The 17,568-nt window shown below is 39.8% G+C and overlaps 1 protein-coding gene across 3 annotated transcripts in view; it reads right to left on the reverse strand.

Moving 5' to 3' along the window:
- Positions 1 to 17,568, reverse strand: part of ANXA4 (annexin A4) — a 182,655-nt gene that overhangs the window by 131,568 nt on the left and 33,519 nt on the right. Inside the window, exons 3-4 of one of the 3 annotated variants that reach the window (XM_054678480.2) lie at positions 8,004 to 8,166; positions 2,298 to 2,496 (exon numbers count right to left, since the gene is read on the reverse strand). The exons of the other annotated variants lie outside the window; for them this stretch is intronic. The gene's annotated coding sequence lies outside the window, so the exon portion shown is untranslated. The remainder of the gene's footprint in view (positions 1 to 2,297; positions 2,497 to 8,003; positions 8,167 to 17,568) is intronic. 3 annotated transcript variants of the gene reach the window in all.

The raw sequence follows: 17,568 nt of genomic DNA on the forward strand, positions 1-17,568 counted from the left end.
GCTCAAGTGATACTCCCACCTCTCAGCCTCCTGAGTAGCTGGGGCTGCAGGCATGCACCACCATGCCGGCTAATTTTTGTACTTTTTGTAGAGACGAGGTTTCGCCATGTTGCCTAGGCTGGTTAAATTTATCTTATAACAGCCTGGGCATGGTGGCTCATGCCTGTAATCCCAGCACTTTGGGAGGCCAAGGCAGGTGGATCACTTGAACCCAGCAGTTTGAGACCAGCCTGGGCAACATAGCAAGACCCCTCTCTGAAAATATTTAAAATTTAACAATAAATAAATAAATTCATCTTACAACAAAGTTTACCCAGAATGACTGGTGTCTTAGTCCATCTGAGCTGCCATAGACTGGGTATTTTATAAACCATAGAAATGTATTGTTATGAAGCTGGAAACCATCATTCTCAGCAAACTATCGCAAGGACAAAAAAACAAACACCACATGTTCTCACTCATAGGTGGGAATCGAACAATGAGAACACATGGACACAGGAAGGGGAACATCACACACCGGGGACTGTTGTGGGGTGGGGGCAGGGGGGAGGGGGTAGGGATAGCATTAGGAGATATACCTAATGCTAAATGACGAGTTAATGGGTGCAGCACACCAACATGGCACATGTATACATACGTAACAAACCTGCACGTTGTGCACATGTACCCTAAAACTTAAAGTATAATTAAAAAAAAAAAAGAAATGTATTGTTTACTGTTCTGGATCAAAGTCAAGGCACCAACGGATGTGGTGTCTGGTGAGGGCTTACTTTCTGCTTCACAGGATATCTTCCTGCTGTGTTCTCACATTGTGGAAGGGGCAAACAAGCGCCCTTGGTTCTCTCTCACAGGGCAGTAATCCCATTCACCCCATTCACTTTAGGACCTCATCACCTCCTAAGGCCCCACTTCTTAATACTGATGCATTGGGGATTAAATATGAATGTTGCAGGGGTTGAGGGGAGACACAAACATTCAGACCATAGCAACTGGTAAACAGTGTTTCCATGATAATCAGATACGTTGGAATAGGGAGACCAACTTTTTATATAAACCATGCGTAACCTGGTTTCTCCAGGCCACAGTAGCCAGGAGATTCAAGTGGGCTTTAGGACCACTGAGAACTCTCTGGCAGCTTCATGGGTGTGCAACCTGTACAGTTGTCCAGAGGTCTGCATTCAGAAGGGCCTGGTGCTTGGTTTAATGCTCAGCTGTCACAATCATGAAATTCTTAACTCTAAACAAGGGGCCTGTGTTGTCATTTTGCATTGGGCCCTGCAAATATTGTTCCCCATAGCTACTGCCCCTTGTTAAACCTAACCCCAAATATGTCCAGGAACCCCCTGGGAGTGGGTGTCACAGATGTTGATGAAACCACTCAGTAACCTACTTCGTGCCTGCTTCATTTCCTTCCTCTCCTGTCCCCACAGACACTGTGGCCCTGACATGTGGCAGTCCTTGGGGACCTGCAGGCAGGGTGCCATGTCCTCTGGAATCCCCAGAGGCCTGAAGACATGCTGCATGTTCCTGCAGAAGTGCTCCTGGCTCTCCTTGTGAAACACCTTATCTCTTGACCCCAAAGCCCATCTGCTTGAGCCCCAAATGTCTCACTGAGCTTAGCATGGAAACATGCTCCTCAGTTGTCTGCTTATGGCTCCTGTCCCTCTCTTAGACCCTAGACAGTGACCTGCTACCTCCCGTGTCTTCCTGGTTAGCTGCTCCTTCTCCGGCCTTCCCTTCTCCCCTTCCATCCACTTTCCTCCCCAGGGAGCTTACAGTTTCCCTTTGAAGTCCTCACTAAACACAGATGAGGACTCTTCAAAGAACTGCACCGACCAACTCTATGTTCTTCCGAACTGCATTGCAGGCAGCTATTAATAGGAGCAACAAAAAAGGGGAGGTTCACTAGGCAAATAAATTTGGGAAACAGTGCATATTAGATGCTCTTCTTGGAGATTTAACTAGTCACTATCAAGCATGTTGAAAGTTCAGGGAAGAATCTATTTAACCTAATATAACCCAGTGTTTCCTAAATTGGGCATTATATTGGGCATTGAACACTCTGACCATCCCTCCCCCACCTCACACACACACATTAGCAGTATGCAGATTGCATTCTTGGGTGATACACACTTAGAGTACAATAAAATAAATTGATATAAACCAATTCTGAACATAATTCAATATTGCTTTGAGGATTCATGAGATGCTGGCATTTATCTTTTGATCTCTGGACAAATGGAAATTAAGCATACTCCAAATGATATTTAAAATACACTAAAGACATTTAGCCTTACCTAGCGCTAGGCACATTGTAAATACTCAGTATATACTTGTGGAATTACTGAATTTATGGAAATCCTTTGGGCCTCAGTTTCATCTACTTAGAGGAACTGGATTAGTTGGTCTCTGACATCACTTAATAAACATCAAGTGTCTTTTAAGTTAGTCACTGAGGTATGAAGACTGGGCTCCTCTCCCAAAAGAACTGACAGCCTAGTAGAAAACAGGCAATATGCAAACAATTATAATACAACATAATATTGTTACAGGAAATATATATACTGTTATGGAACTATAGAGGAGGTAATAGCATTGAGTCTTAAAAAATAAGTAGGCGTTCATTAGGATGAAATGATACAGGGAAAGGGAATTCCAAACCAAGTGCACAGCACAAACAAATAAATGAAGACCTAAAGCATTGAATCTTTCATGGACACTTCTAGGCCTAAATCCCTTGACTTTATAAATGTCATGGTAAATTGCATAATGCATATCATCATGCCCAAATTCATATTTTATAATGCCATATGTTAGATCTCCTTACTGTGGTTTCACCTGAGGCAATCTCCTGAAATTTTCTTTAAAAAAATGAAGAGTTGTCTGGGCGCGGTGGCTCACGGCTGTAATCCCAGCACTTTGGGAGGCCGAGGCGGGTGGATCACCTGAGGTCAGGAGTTCAAGACCAGCCCGGACAACATGGTGAAACCCTGTCTCTACAAAAATACAAAAATTAGCCAGGCATGATGGCAAGTGCCTGTAATCCCAGCTACTTGGGAGGCTGAGGCGGGAGAATCGCTTGAACCCGGGAGGCGGAGGTTGTAGTGAGCCAAGATCACGCCACTGCACTCCAGCCTGGGTGACAGAGTGAGACTCAGTCTCAAAACAAACAAACAAACACACAAAAAACAAAAAACCTGAAGTTACTGAATAGTAACCAATCCCCCTTCCCTTCAAGACAGATGCCAGGAAACCCAGCCATAATGGCTAGGCAGCTCTAGTCCTGCCAGCTGCTTCTACGCTGCTAACTTCTGTCCTGCTAGTGTGAGGTCTGGGCTGCTCAGAAGGCTCACTCCAGCCCTCCTGTCCCAGGCCTTTTCTAATTGTGTTCCACAGCTCTCTGGGTTTCAATGGGTTCTGTGGCTAGTTTCTAAAGAAATAAGCTATAGGCATGCATATGTGCTTGCGTCTGTGTGTGTGTGTGTGTGCGTGTGTGTGTGTGTGAAATCACTGACGGTTCTCATATTTTTAACTTTGAGCCTATCATTTTGATGCAGTTCATTCCTGTCTTCTGTCTCCAAAGTAAACTCCCATCTTTATACCGTGGTAGGTGCATCTGTTTTTCATTGTAAAGACTGTACCAGGGGCTAGGAGCAGTGGCTCATCCCTGTAATCCCACCACTTTGGGAGGTCAAGGCGGGTGGATTACTTGAGGTCAGGAGTTCGAGACCAACCTGGCCAACATGGTGAAACCCCGTCTCTACTAAAAATACAAAAATTAGCTGGGCATGGAGGTGGGCGCCTGTAATCTCAGTTACTTGAGAGGCTGAGGCAGGAGAATCACTTGAACCTGGGAGGCAGAGGTTGCAGTGAGCCGAGATAGCACCACTGCACTCCAGCCTGGATGACAAAGAGAGGCTCCGTTTAAAAAAAAAAAAAAAAAAAAAAAAGACTGTACCAGAAAGAGAAAGGTACAAGTGGTGGTTCTCCCAGGCAGAGTATTTGCAAACTTGATATTTCTGCTACCCACATAAGGAATATTAAAAGGAAAGAAAGACTGTTGCCACAGCCTTCATCTCCAGAATTCATTTATACATACGATTTACCATTATTGTTATTTCTTGGTTATTTCAGGATGTTTCTTCCCAATAAGATCCCAGGATAAATTCTGATTATTAGTTGCTTTGTTTTACAAACAGTACTAAGGCACTGAAACGTGGTGCTTAATAGAGCAACCGGTGATGCCCTGGCATATGTGGAGTTTGAGATCAAGGCCTCTTGTTACTCAGGAGAGATGGCATGCGATGGGTAAAGGTTTTGCAGAAATTACCTTTAAATGAACTCCTCAGCATGCATTGTCACCTAAAAAGGAATAAGGTTTCAAGGGGTTGGACCAATAAAGGGCTAATCTTAGATGTCTGAAAATCATTTGAAAAATGTAGAACCTTTGCTCAGGCTGGAGAGGGTATCCCAGGGGTAAGTGTGTAGGAACTGCAAAAACAGGGTGGAGCCACGAAGTAGATGAAAAGACTGGGCCGGGCGCAGTGGCTCATGCCTGTAATCCCAGCACTTTGGGAGGCTGAGGTGGGTGGATCACTTGAGGTCAGGAGTTCAAGACCAGTCTGGTCAACATGGTGAAACACCGTCTCTGCTAAAAATACAAAAATTAGCCAGGGATGGTGGTGCGTGCCTGTAATCCCAGCTACTTGGGAGGCTGAGGCAGGAGAATCGCTTGATCCCAGGAGGTGGAGGCTGCAGTGAGCCGAGATAGCACAACTGCACTCCAGCCTGGGCAACAGAGTGAGACTCTGTCTCAAATAAATAAATAAGTAAACAAAAATAAAACAAATAAATAGGTGGGAGGACAAATTTTGAGAGACACCTGAATTCTATTTCAGCTGACCATGCTAAAATTTCCTTAAATTTTAATTTTGATTAAATGTGTTTAACATCCAAATAATACTATGCACAGTTCACATGGCAGAGTACTACACAGCTGTAAAAAAGAACGAGGAATATATGGAGTGATCCTTAGACTTTATGGCTAGTGAAAACAAAACAAGGTAGAAAAAATTGTCTATAGTATGCTACTGTTTATCTAAAAAGAGAGAATTTGATATATGAAAATGTTTCCTTATTTTTTTAATGAGAGAATATGCCATAAAACTTTATTTCTTAAAAAAGATTTTGTTGGGAAGTAGATAGGGTAGAGGGACTGGGATAGAAGTCACACTCCTCTGAATATGCCTGCTGTTGTAGATTTGACTTTAGAAATTTGTAATCATTTTACATAATTATAAAATATTTTTAATTGAAAAGCAATCCCTATGAAACAAAACCAAAATGAAACAAATGAACTGAAATGTACACTCTGAGTTGGCGGAATAACCACACAGGAAGGAACTACTTCAAGTGACTTTAATTTGATTTTCATTATTATGATATGCCATAAAACCAAAAAGAACTACATAACGACCTTAAATGTATTTCAATAGTCATATGGTTGGTGGTGGGTCTTAGAACAGTTATTGTAAGACAGTTGCATTTTTTTTGTGAAATAAAGCAAATAAGTAATTTTATTGATGTCTTTGAGAATTGGGATTTTCAATAAGGGAAAAAAAGTATAAATGTGAGATTGACAAGGTTGAAAAAACATCTCGTAGTCTTGTTTGAAATGTCATATGGGCTGGTCATGGTGGCTCATGTCTGTAATCCCAGCACTTTGGGAGGTCAAGGCAGGAGGATCACTTGAGGCCAGAAATTTGAGACCAGCCTGGGCAAAATAGTAAGACCCTCTCTCTATAAAAATAAAAAAATTAGTAAGATATGGTGGTATGTGCCTATAATCCCAGCTACTCAGGAGGCTGAGGCAGGAGGATCACTTGAACCCAGATCAAGGCTGCAGTGGACTATGATCATGCCACTTTACTCCAGCCTGAGTGACAAAGTGAAACTCTGTCTCCAAAAAAAAAAGGAAAAGAAAAGAAAATGTCGTATGAACCACAATATATTTTCGAAGAGGAAGAAGAGAAAGGAAAGGAGGAAGAAGAAAGGAAGGAGAACTTCCTAATTCTTTCTACTAAAAAGCCCTAGAAACTATGATCAACCTAGTAGGCTGACAACACTGGAGCCCAGAGTTTGGTCTCTAAATTTCATTTCCCATTGAAAGGAACCAGGACTCTTTGGAGAAATGGCCAATTCCTGATCTGGGGCAGAAAATACATGAGTTGAATGTGGAATGTAAGAGATCTTGTCATATTAGAAATCAAGGAAATAAGTCAGATCATGTTAAAAAGACTTGGAAGCCAAGTTGAATATTAATAAAAATAACAATAGCAATTGATTAAAACACATCAAATATTTTTAAATCCATTAGTTCATCATAATGCTTAAAAAGAAACAAAACAGCTCATTGTTCTTCCTAGGCAGATGCTTGGGAACCAACTCATTGCTTTGAATTTCACAGGTAATGAAGCATTTATCTTACATTTTCTGTACTTCAGCGTAACCATATCATTGAAAAGGGGATATTTCTCTTTATAAAAGTATTCCAGCTAATAATTAAAGGAGCAATGAGAAAATTAGAAGATCACCATTTAGAACTGCAAATGAATTAACAGATCTAGACGCTTATCATCAGTGGCTGCTGATGTCACAATTTCTCACTGTATTTCTCACTATTCTCCTAGTTGAATTGAAAAGCAATCCCTATAAAACAAAATCAAAATCCCACTATTCTCCTAGTGAGAAATACAGGACACCACCCACAAAGCATTCCTTCCCAAAGAATCAAACATAAACATTATCACAGAAAATATAGGGGAAAGAGGAACTTGTTAAATATGTCATAATGCAATTTTTTAAAATTCAGACTGGGAAATTCTATATGACAAATAACACGGCACCTTCAACAAATAAATAATGAAAGGGAAACTTACAGCCTAAAAGAGGTTTAAGAAACCCATCTAACCATGGCGATGTGTGGACCCTACATCCTGACTTGAGCAAGCTCAAATAAAAAGTTTATGACACAAATGGGAAAATTTCAATAATGACTGGATATTAGATGATATTAGAGAATCAATATTAATTTCTTAAGTGTGATAAAAGTATTGTGGGTATATTTTCAAAATGCTCTTATGTTTTAGAGATGCATACTGACGTGTTTATGGACTCAATGATATGTTCAGGCATTTGTTCCACAAGAATCTGGATGAATGGGTGGTAGGTAGATGGGAGGATAGATGATGTAAGATTAGATATAAAATTGATAGTTGTAAACTGGGCACGGCGGCCCACGCCTGTAATCTCAGCACTTTGGGAGGCTGAGGCAACTAGAAAGCACAATGGATCAAAAATCAGGTAGTCAGAGACTTCAGGAACATCTTCAAGATTATCCAGCCCCATTCCCTCTTTTGATGCATGAACCATCTCTACACCATCCCTAAAGGTCATTGCCCATATTCTGCAGGATTGCCTTCAGCCCATTCCTCTTTAGATAGCTTTGCCTGTAAGAAATTTCTTTCTTTTTTCTCCCCTCCCCAAAAATATCTTTTTTTTTTTTTTTTTTTTTTTTTTTTTTTGAGACAGGGTCTTGCTCTGTTGCCTAGGCTGAAGTGCAGTGGAGTGATCCCAGTTCCCTTCAATCTCTGCCTCCCAGGTTCAAGTGATTCTCTTGTCTCAGCCTCCTGACTAGCTGGGACCACAGGTGTGTGCCACTATTCCCAGCTAATTATTTTTATTTGTTTTTAGTAGAGACGGGTCTCACCATGTTGCCCAGGCTGGTCTCGAACTCCTGAGCTCAAGCGATCTGCCCACATCGGCCTCCCAAAGTGCTGGGATTACAGGCATGAGCCACCATGCCTAGCGAGAAATGTCTTCCTTATACTGAACAGAAATCTGTCTCCTTGTATCCTTTTCTACCCACCAATTAGAGCCCTAATCCTTCCTTACACAACAGCCTCTCAAATATTTGAAAACAAGCTCTCCCCTGTCCCTCTCACCGTCACCGCTCATGCAAGTGTCTTGAGCTCCAGGCCGCACAGTGCCGCTCCTCTCCGTTGTTTCACACACTCGTGACTTTGGTTCTCTGCCATCCTCTGCTCTGATCTCAGGAAAGTGTGACTTTAAGTTATGTGTTCTGGAATAAAGGGATCTGGGTGTGTCCTGACAAATGCAGAGAACAGCAGGGTTATCACCTCCCTTCTACCAGTGACTGCATTTCTGGTTACCATTGTCCAGAGCCCGTGTGCACAAACTTGCAAGAGCTGATAGTTAAATGTTCAAGAATTTTCTGAGCTAGTTGTAAAATGCAGTTCTAATTAAAAGTTAAATTATGCTGGGCAAGGTGGCTAATGTCTGTAATCCCAGCCCTCTGGGAGGCCAAGTCCAGAGGATTGCTTGAGCCCAGGAGTTCAAACCAGTCTGGGCAATATAGTGAGACCCCGTCTCTACAAAAAATTTAAAAAAGTATTAGCCAAGCATGGTGGGGCACGTCTGTGGTCTCAGCTATCCAAGAGGCTGAGGTGGGAGGAGTGCTTGAGCCTGGGAGATTGAGGCTGCAGTGAGCTGAGATCACGCCACCGTACTCCAGCCTGGGTAACAGAGCAAGACCCTGTCTCAGGCCAGGTGCGGTGGCTCATGCCTGTAATTCCAGCACTTTGGGAGGCCAAGGTGGGCAGATCACGAGGTCAAGAATTCGAAACCATCCTGGCCAAAATGGTGGAACCCCATCTCTACTAAAAATACAAAAATTAGCTGGGTGTGGTGGCACGTGCCTGTAGTCCCAGCTACTTGGGAGGCTGAGGTAGGAGAATTGCTTGAACCCAGGAGGCAGAGGTTGCAGTGAGAAGAGATCATGCCATTGCACTCCAGCCTGGGCAACAGAGCCAGACTCCGTCTCAAAAACAAAACAAAACAAAATAAGACCCTGTCTCGAAAATAATAATAATAATTTTAAAAATTAAAGTTAAATTACATAAGCCTACAATTAGATATATTAAAAACAAAGGTAATAAGTAATTAAAATATTACTTCCTAGTAATTTTGCTGTGTTTAATTATTATCTCTCCTCTTGAGGTTAATCACATCTACTGTGTCTGTGTGGTGGAAATACCACATAATGGCATGCTATCACACATCTCTTCCAACCTCTGAGTTCAGTGCCACAAAGTCAGTACCTTGAAACTGGCCAAGGTGAGAGTATTTACACTACAGAGATTGGTCAGAGCTATAAATCAAGGTCCCTCCCTCTCTCTGCCCCCAACCCAGGGCCAGTTGTTAAATATTTACCACACCACTGGATACAGCCTAAAATCTTAGTTTTTTTGGCAACCACGTTACACTTCTGACTCATATTGAGTTAAGGCTCTTAGTTATCACTAAAGCAAGTATTGCTTATTCTCACTGATAGATTTAATTCCTTAGACCTCATATTAATCACCCTTAAATTTCATCCTTTTAGATTCAATCTAGGGATTTTCGTTCTGCCATTCAAGTATTCATCATACCCTCTAACTTCATGTTGCCTATAAATCTGATGAGCACACCTTCTGTATATTTATTCTGAAAGCATTTATGAGGAGACAGTGAAGGACACAGCCTGGGACTCACCACTGCATGCTTCTTTACAGTTTGTTAGCCAGCACCTGTGCGTACAATTGACTGGTTTCTAATTCACTCAGTGTGCCACAGTTCAGTTTATATCTCTCCGTCTTGTCCAAAAGAATATCATGAAAAAAACTTTATTAAATGTCTAACTGATAATAAAATATTCTATATGTATGGGCATTCCCTGAGGTACTGGGCTGGTAACTCTGTCAAAGCCAAGAGATAAATTAGCCCTGACTTGTTTTTAGTGAACTCATCTGGATCTTAATCATTCCTTTTTTATCTAGTGCCTGAAACTGTTCCTCTAATAATCCCCCCTTCTAGACTCTGGCCTGAGATTGAGGTTACAGACCATTATCTACATTTTTTTCTGGCTCTGCTTTCTCTTTCTGAAAATCAGAATACTCCACTGTTACCAGTCTTCTGGAATCTCTCCTATTCTCTATGATGCCCCAAATATCCCTGACGATTGTTGGTGATCCCACAACAATGTTTTCTCAAGACCCAAAGACATCATTCTTCAAAACTGGGGACTTGAAATCACTTGGAGCAGCTTTGGTCTCTTTCTCACTCTATTATTCCATCTTGGGCTTCTATCTTCGTTTACCAAAGTTTATGCTCTTTCTCTATTTCTCGTCACCTTACTGATTCCATGTGGAGAAAAAATGTCTTTGTCCCGAAAGTTAGAAGCAGAAGAGAATTGAAGATCTCTGTTTTCTCTATGTCCCCCATTGACAGTGGCCCTACATTTTACTTGATGGGGTTTTTTTCTTTTTTCTTTCTTCTTTCTTTCTTTTTTTTTTTTTTTTGAGACAGTCTTGCTCTGTTGCCCAGGCTGGAGTACAGTGGCACAAACATGGCTCACTACAGTCTCAACCTCCTGGTTTCAAGTAATCCTCCCGCTGGAACCTCCTGAGTAGCTGGGACTACAGGTGCACACCACCCCACCATGCCTGGATAATTTTTATATTTTTTGTAGAGATGGGATCTCACCATGTTGCCTAGGCTCATCTTATAGGCATGAGCCACTGCACTCGACCATACCTGGTGTCATTCCTCAAACTTTACTACAAAGACTGTAACACCCAAATTATATCCATCACATAATCTGATAGTTTCAGAATAACGTGAACTTATTTGGAGCTTTAGCCTTTCTGACGCAACTGTGTCCCATGTGCATTCGGGCAGATGTAATGGCAATTTGATGGTAGGATAGATATTTGATAAGAGATTCCTTTCATGAGTTGTGACACCACTCCTTGTTTGAATTTGCAACAAGCTCCCTACTTTCTAAAGTGAAGCATGGTATAGAGTAGTCTTAAGCTTTTCAATTAATTGGACTTGAGAATTTTTCATCTTAAAATTTTTGAGAAAAACTGTTAATACTTCTGAGCTCGCAAATCACAATCAAGGAGATCCACAAAAATGAAATAATTCAGTATATTTAGGAGCTTTTCTCTTTAATTTTACTTAGCTGATCTTTAACATAACACAACTTCTTAAAACAATCAACTCTTGTTATGCAGCATTCTCTTACCTGGAACTCTCTAAGTTGCCCTTATGCATAGTTCCAAAAAAATGTGAACAATGTTTATGGGTTTTAATCCAGAGGCCCTGAGCTAGGAGATATGAAATCTAGGTTCACCACCGCTTCGTTCTGCCATAACCAGCTGTGCAATCTGGGACAAATCCTCTTGCCTTATTTGTTCACATCTAAGTGTTGTCATAAGTTCCATCCAAATTCAAGAGAACAGAGTAATACATTACCCAGCTATCTTTCTAAGGGCTCTTGGCTGTCTCCATATACTCTCTAGTAGATGTGTGAGTGTGCAGGTATGTACGGAGGGACAGACTGAAAAACAGTCTGAGTTGGGAGTCTTGGTAGGAAAAGGAAAAGGAGGAGGAGGAGGAGGAAAAAGAAGACAGCGCATATCGTTCCTCTTTGGTTTCTCAGAAGAGGTAATTTCAAAACAAAACTAAGCCAACCTATCAAAACAAGATAATGACAAGGGAGAAAGTAAAGGTTTTTGGCCAAATTCATCTCACAATCATTCTTCCTGTCCCCACAAAGCTATCTGAACTGAGATCTTATTAGCAGACTCCATTTCCAGTAAACATCACTCAATTAGAACAAAAACGGGAAGCTCCCACATGTAGCAGCTGGAAAGAGTCCCAGATGCAGGAAGAGGTTTGTATGACATCATCCAGAGTTATGCAGTAGGAGGGTCTGCAGATTAGAAAATATAGCTCACCTAAGAGTTCTTTTCACTGGGAACTTTTAGCCAGCATTTAGCAGGCCTGAGTTTGTTAGAATATATGTTTATTGATATATGTGTGTTTATTTAACCCATATGTAGAAATGTATATACTTCTTGGAAATTATTTAAATGCTAAGGAAAACTTTATTCCTGTCTCTCTGTGTGTATAAACACTTAATTAAAAGACCAGAAAAAAATACAGACAAATACTATTATCCTTCTGCATGTAGAAAAATTTTGTTCCTGTTTTAAACAATAACACGGTTGTTTTAGTAAAAATGATACATGCTTACTGTAAAATATTAAACAAATTAGAAAAGCACAAAGAAGATCATAAAAATCATCTGACGTCGCAAGACTGAGAAATAAACACTGACAGAATTTTGTTAAGAACTCTCCAGACCTTTCTCATGCCTGGAGATAGATGTTCACTCTTACATAAGTGGCATGTTCTTGATTTGCTGCACTGTATTTCTCCTTACTTCTCAATAATGTCATTCATCTCTTTAAATGTCACCAAATATAGGGATGTAATGTGACTTCTAAGGACCTCATAGTTTTCCATTTTATTTTGTTTATTTCATATTTTCATATACTTAGTCAATTCCATATGAAAAAAATACAGTTGTTGAGAAATAACTTGTTAAGCTTCAAAAGAACCATTACATAAAGAATGTGAAGTTATATAAAGAAACTCATTTACACAAGAATCTGTTTTAGTTGTCCCTATTCCAAAAGCTTGAAATAGTGTATGTAAACAATGAGGTACTGTAAACATGTAAAAGGGTATCTTTATTATTACTGAACCATTAAATAAAATTAAATGTTTTAAAAAGCAAGGATGAATCATAAAGTAAAACTCAATAGATTCCACAACATAGAAGAAATGTAAAATATCTTAAAGAAAATTAAAAAAAAATTTATTGAAACAAATGGAAATTGACATAGAACGTACGAAAACCTATGGGATACAGCAAAAGCAGTGCTAAGAGGGGAGTTTATATCAATAAACACCAACATCAAAAAAGTAGGAAGATTTCAAATAAATGATCTAAAGATGCCCTCAAGGAACTGGAAAAGCAAGAACAGGCCAGGCATGGTGGCTCACTCCTGTAGTCCCAGCACTTTGGGAGGCTGAATCAGGAGGATGGCTTGAGCCCAGGAGTTTGAGACCAGCTTAGGCAACATACTTAGGCAACATAGGGAGACCCTGTCTCTACAAAACATTAAAAAAGTTTAGCCAGACACAGTGGTGCACAATTGTGGTCCCAGCCACTTAGGAGGCTGAAGTGGGAGGATCACTTGAGCCCAGAGGGTCAAGGCTGGAATAAGCCATCATAGAGCCATTGTACTCCAGCCTGGGCAACAGAGCAAGACCCTGACTCAAAGGAAAAAAAAAAGCAAGAACAATCCAAACCCCAAATTAGTAGAATAAAATTAATAATAAAGATCAGAGCAGAATTAAATGAAATACAGACTTAAAAAACAATACAAAGGATCAATGAAATGAAAAGTTGTCTTTTTGAAAAAGTAAGCAAAATTGATAAATCGCTAGCTAGACTAACCAAGAAAAAGGAGAGAAGACACAAATAAATAAAATCAGAAATGGGCCGGGCACAGAGGCTCATGTCTGTAATCCCAGCACTTTGGAAGGCCCAGGCAGGTGGACCAACATGGTGAAACCCCATTTCTACTAAAAATACCAAAATTAGCTGGATATGGTGGCACGTGCCTGTAATCCCAGCTACTCGGGAGGCTGAGGCAGGAGAATTGCTTGAATCTGGGAGGTGGATATTGCAGTGAGCTGAGATTGCACCACGGCACTCCAGCCTGGGCGACAGAGTGAGACTTTGTTTCAAAAAAAAAAAAAAAAAAATCGGAAATGAAAAAGGAGACATTATAACTGATGCCACAGAAATACAAAAAATCATCAGAGACTGTTATGAACAACTATACACTAACAAACTGGAAAACCTAGAGGAAATGGACAAATTCTTGGATACATACAGCCTACCAAGATTGAATAAGAAAAATATTGAAAACCTGAACAGACCAATAATGAGTAATGAAATTAAATCAGTAATAAAAAGTCTCTCAACAAAGAAAAGTCCAGGACCAGATGGCTTCACTGCTGAATTCTACCAAACTTACAAAGAACTAATACCAATTCTTCTCAAACTATTCCAAAAAAGTGAAGAGGAGAGAATTCTTCCTAACTCATTCTATGAGGCCAGCATTATCCTTATACCAAACTAAGACAAGGACCAAACAACAAAAAAAGAAAACTAAGGTCATTATCCCCGATGAACACAGATGCAAAAATCCTCAATGAAATACTAGCAAACTGAATCCAACAGCACATCAAAAAGATAATACACCATTATTAAGAGAGATTTATCTCAGGGATGTAAGGATGGTTCAACATACGCCAATCAATAAATGTGATACATTACATCAACAGAATGAAGGACTAAAACTATATGATCATCTCAACTGACCCAGAAAAAGCATTTGATAAAATTCAACATACCTTCATGGTAAGAATTCCCAACAAACTAGGCATAGAAGGAACATACCTCAACATAATAAAGGCCATATAGGACAAACCCACAGCTAACATCATACTGAATGGGGAAAAGATGAAAGCCTTTCCCCTAAGAACTGGAACAAGACAAGGATGCCCACTTGCACCACTCCTATTCAACACAGGATTGAAAGTCCTAGCCAGAGCAATCAGGCAAGAGGAAGAAATAAAAGGCATCCAGATTGGAAAAGAGGAAGTCAAATTGTTCCCCTTTGCAGATGACATGATTTTATATCTAGAAAAACCTAAAGGGTGCACCCAAAAACTTTTAGAACTGATAAATGAATTCATTAAATTTGCAGGATACAAAATCAATGTACAAAAATCAGTAGCATTTCTATACACCAATAATGAACTAGCTGAGAAAGAAACCAAGAAGGTAATCCCGTTTACAGTAGCTACAAAAGAGAAATGACTAAGAATAAATTTAACCAAGGAAGTGAAAGACGTCTATAAGGAAAACTACAAAATGCTGATGAAAGAAATTGAAGAGGACACAAACAAATGAAAAGACATATTTTGTTCATAGATCAGAAGAATTAACGTTCTTAAAATGACCAAACTACCCAAAGCAATCATGAGATTCAGTGCAACTCCTATCAAAAGACCAATGTCATTTTTTACAGAAATGGGGGAAAAAATCCTAAAATTCATGTAGAATCAAAAAAGAGCTTGAAGAGCCAAAGCAATCCTGAGCAAAAAGAACAAAGCAAGAGGCATCACACTATCTGACTTCAAAATATATTACAAGGTTATAGCATAGCAATCAAAGTAGGGTGGTATTGGTATAAAAACAGACACATAGACCACAGAACACAGAATCTGGAAGTAAATCCACTTATTTCCAGCCAACTGATTGTCTACAAAGGTGCCAATAACAGACATTGAGAAAAGGACACCCTCTTCAATAATTGGTGCTTAGAAAATTGGATACGCTTCTACAGAAAAATGAAATTGGAACCCTGTCCATCACCATATGCAAAAATAAACTCAAGATGGAGCAAAGACATAAATATAAGACCTACAACTAAAAGCTACTGGAAGAAAACACAGGGAAAACACTTTAGGACATGGGTGTAGGGCAAGAGTTTATGGCTAAGACCTCAAAAGCACAGAAAAAAACCCCCACAAAAATAAGCAAATAGGACTATATTAAACTAAAAAACTTCTGCACAGCAAAGGAAACAATCAACAAAGTGAAGAGACAACCTGTTTAATAGGAGAAAATGTTTGCAAACTATTCATCCCACAAGGGAATTATATCCAGATTATACGAGGAACTCAAACAACTCAAGTAATCCCATTGAAAAGTGGGCAAAGGAGATGAATAGACATTTCTACAAAAAATAAAAACAAATTAGCCAGGCATGGCGGCACATGCCTGTGGTCCCAGCTACTTGGGAGGCTGAGGTGGGAGGATCACTTGAGCCCAGGAGGTTGAGGCTGCAATGAGCTGTGATCATGTCACTGTGCCACAGTCTGGGCAACAGAGTGAGACCTTGTCTCAAAACAAAAAACTTTTTAATAAAATAAAATTTAAAAAACCACAAAATATTACATATACTTAATAAATATGTAATGTGTATCAATAAAAACCAAAACAATAAAAACAACTCAAAAAATAGCTAAAGCAGACCTGACAGAGGGTTAATACAGCAATATATAAACAGCTCATGTAAAAGAATAAGGATGGTAATTCATAATAGAAAAATAGCTTACAAATACTTACAAATAACTTAAAATTTAAATATAGCTAAATATCACTATTAATCAATAAGTAGAATTAAAACAACAGACAACTTTTTCACCAACAGTATACAAGATTTTAAAGATGAGCTGTTACATATATAGTAACTAGTACTTGGTTAACAAATAAATGCCTCATGAATATGACGTCTTATTATTCTTACTCAGTGGTGTAATATATTTCTGTTGAAAGTAGAAATAGAAATTTGTGGGCTGGGCACGGTGGCTCATGCCCGTAGTCCCAGCACTTTGGGAGGCCTAGGCAGGAGAACTGCTTGGGCCCAGGAGTTGGAGACCAGCCTGGGCAACATGGCAAAACCCAGTCTCTACAAAAAACACACAAAAAATTAGCCCAGCGTGGTGCTGTGTACCTGCGGTTCCAGCTACTCAGGAGGCTGAGGTGGGAGTATCTCCTGAGCCCAGGAGGTTGAGGCTGCAATGAGTCATGATGGCACCACTGCACTCCAGCCTGGGTGACAGAGTAAGACCCTGACTCAAAAAAAAAAAAAAGAAGAAAGAAAAGAAAATAAAGTGTAGATTTGTAATGCCCTTCTGAAAAAAAAAAGCAATTTAGCAACATAAACCAAAAGTTGTAAAAATATTTGTAATCTTTACGTAGTAATTCTACTTCTAGAACTCTCATTAAATAATAATTTGAAAGGTAGACAAAGGCTTTATACACAAAGAAGCAGATCACCACATTATTTATAACAAAAATTGTAAATGGCCTAAATGTCATAGGGGCAAAACGTGTACAGATAAACCTTGCAGATATTGCAGGTTCAGTTCCAGACCACTGAAATAAAGCAAATATCACGACAAGGTGAGTCACACAAATTTTTCTGGTTTCTCAGTGCATATAAAAGTTATGTTCCCTTCACAGTAGAGGAGGGGGAAAAGTTGAGTTTGCACCATACTGTAGTCTATCAAGGGTGCAATAGCATTATGTCTAAAAATACAAAAGTAGTACTCTTTTCTCCAGGTACGGGGCAGGATGCCTGTCACATGAGGGTCTTCAGGGGAGAAGGGAGATGCTCAGAGGTTAATTTCTAGGTTTTATGGCTTGCTTTAGGGGTGAGAAATTCTAGTTTCTACGACCTTCCTTAAGGAAGAATAATTCCATTTTCTATCACCTGCTTCTGTGGAGAAATGGGAGAAAGAGAAAGGAGGGAGGGAGAAGGTCAGAGGGAGCTTGCTGTTTCTGAGGCTCTTCCAGTCTCCTTCAGCTCAAAACACTCAGCATGCCAAAGTGCCATCCATTACGGTATCGTGTTCTGAGCTCCTACAATATCCAATAATAAAGAGATGGATATTAAGCAAATTATGATGTAGCTATAAGAGAGAATACTCTGAAGGCATTTAAAATTATAT

This window comes from Pan troglodytes, chromosome 12 (genome assembly GCF_028858775.2).
Source record: "Pan troglodytes isolate AG18354 chromosome 12, NHGRI_mPanTro3-v2.0_pri, whole genome shotgun sequence".
Taxonomy (NCBI): domain Eukaryota; kingdom Metazoa; phylum Chordata; class Mammalia; order Primates; family Hominidae; genus Pan; species Pan troglodytes.